We start from the raw sequence: 2,835 nt of genomic DNA on the forward strand, positions 1-2,835 counted from the left end.
GCCCCCCGTCATCGCGCCTCGCCGGTGAGCTCCTGCCCCGGCCGCACACACACACACAGTGTTATAGAAATATTAGAAATGTTAGTTATATAGAAATGTTTTTTAGTTATAGAAATATTAGAAATGTTAGTTATATAGAAATGTTTTTTAGTTATAGAAATATTAGAAATGTTAGTTATATAGAAATGTTAGTTATATAGAAATATTAGAAATGTTAGTTATATTAGAAATGTTAGTTATATAGAAATGTTAGTTATATAGAAATATTAGAAATGTTAGTTATATTAGAAATGTTAGTTATACAGAAATGTTAGTTATATAGAAATGTTTTTTAGTTATAGAAATACTAGAAATGTTAGTTTTAGTTATAGAAATAGTAGAAATGTTAGTTTTAGTTATAAAATTTAGGATTTGCATATATGAAATCACAATCCATCATTTAAAAAATGTTACCTTACTTTTGCGGCATATAGTATTTGTTGTCGACAATGCCCGGCCCGCATCCTCGCCGTCGACCAGTTCGCGATGACGTCCTGCTTCAGAGGACCCATGTCCGGGACTGGGATCCACCGGGATAGCACTGGGAGGTGCTACCTTCAGGGGCGCGACGCTTGGTGAGGAACCCGACCCCGGGTCCCATCGTCGACCCTGATCTCCTTTGGTGGCATTCGCGTGGGCCACTTTCGGTGCGGAAGAGAGCCGCCTCACCTATGGTGCGTAGCGGTACAAGTCGAGGTAGTACTAGAGGTACAGGCGGAGACAAGCGATCTCAATATGGTCCAAGCAGCCTCGCGCCTTTTCTGCAGAGGCCTTACGACAAGTCTGAGGAGGAAAAGCAGCCATATCGAAGGCCGAGGTGGAAGCCCATTTTGCACCGAAACTGCCACCGCCGCCAAGGGAGAAAGTGCCTAAGGAAAATATTGACCACTTCATTCGTATGGCTAGAGCACCAGCTCCCAAGCCTGTTGACACAGACTATGAGCGCCACCTCAGGAAGTTAAATCGAGCACGTCTACAGAAAGAGGCGAGCTCGAGCTCGAGCAAATCAGCTGGCAAAAGGAGCGGTAAAACCGTTCCCCAGCTGGGAAAACAGGCGGCACAATCAATCCCCTCGCTTATTGTGCCAACAACACATGAGAGTACGTGTGCCCAATATTATTGTGGGCAAACCATTAACGTTCCCGGGCTGGGCGATGTGGTAATAACCGAGGAGCATATTGAGCAGGCTAAAAGGCTCATGATCACTATTGGACAACTCTTCGATATCGAGCCCATGTCTCTGATTAGAGAGGAGGAAATAAAATGGGAATATATCCGGGGCCAACCTTTGGTCGAGCCAGACGAGGTCAAGAAGCTCCCAACGAGAATGTATGAATTGCATCAATGGTACATGGACATTACCAAGATTTCCAATCGAGAGTCCCTCATGGTGAATGTCAAGAAGGATCATTACTACCATGAGAAAGCTGTGTCCGTTGAGTATTCAAAACTATTTCAGTTATACAATCAAGACGCACTCGACAAATCTATCGACAGTTGCTATTGTCTGTAAGTGATTTCTTTCTGTAATTTAAGTCTCAAGCTAGCTGTAGTGATCATTTTGATCAATCATTACCTGTAATTATCCTCACTATATTCTTTTCTGTGGTATTATGCAGGATGAAGATTTATGAAATGAAAAAAGGTGGATGATATGGCATTGGGTTCATTGAACCAAATACCATTAATGAATACACATGGAAATTAGATCCATATTATGAAAAAAGTGTAGAGAAAAGCATGCTAGAGTTCTTCAAGCGCCTCAATACCAATGAAGATATACTACTTCCTTACAACTTTGAGTGAGTCACACTGTCTTGTACTACAAATTCTGTTTTTGCCTACTAGCTAGCTACATATTTTTGCTTACATATGCCCGCTTAATTAAGACATGCAAACGTGTGTGCATGCAGATTTCACTGGATCTTGTTAATCATTAAAGTTGATGAAGGAGCAGTTGAAATACTGGACTCACTACTTGAAAAAGCAAGTGACTACACCATCTTGTTTGGGATAGTCAACAGGTAATTTCAATCATTATTAACTATATCTTGGCCTATTTAGTTCGTCATTTCCTGATATGAACTATTTAATAACCCCTTTATTCATTTTCTTTGTCGGCGGGCAGGGCTTGGGCAAAGTTCATCATTGTCACTCTAGGCCAATGGAAAAAAAATTGAAATGGTATCGACCCAAGGTAAGTAATTAAGTAGTACTAGCTAGCTAGCTACCATCTCTTTAATTATCATGCTTGATTAATTATTATCTGATCAAATTCCATTCTCGTAAAGGCCCTGAAGCAGGTGCCGGGGAATAATATGTATGCATACTATGTTTGCGAGAACATTCGCGTGATGGCGTCCGAAAGGAGCAGATCTCAAAGACAGGAGTAAGTACGTTTGTCAGAATACTATTCACAATTTTTACACCATTATCGATATTTAGTCACACAACTAATACACATGCATATTGATCTCCTTCTTAACAGTTCAAAGAGGTGCGGGAGCAGCTCCTAGCAGAGGACCGCATAGAAGCAATTCAAGAGGAAATAACGGGATTTTTGCTCGACCAAGTCATAGATCCCAAAGGAGAATACTATTACCCGCTACCGCCCCCATGAACCACTTCCAATTGTCATCGTGCTCCGAAGGCACAAATTAGGCCAATGCCACTGGCTCCGAAGGCACCAATTAGGAGAAATTGTATATAGCTAGCTAATTGTATATATATATATATATATATATATATATGTACATGTGTGTATATATGTGTGAATTAATTAATGGTGGTTGTGAG

Source organism: Triticum aestivum, chromosome 6A, assembly GCF_018294505.1.
Source record: "Triticum aestivum cultivar Chinese Spring chromosome 6A, IWGSC CS RefSeq v2.1, whole genome shotgun sequence".
Lineage (NCBI taxonomy): Eukaryota > Viridiplantae > Streptophyta > Magnoliopsida > Poales > Poaceae > Triticum > Triticum aestivum.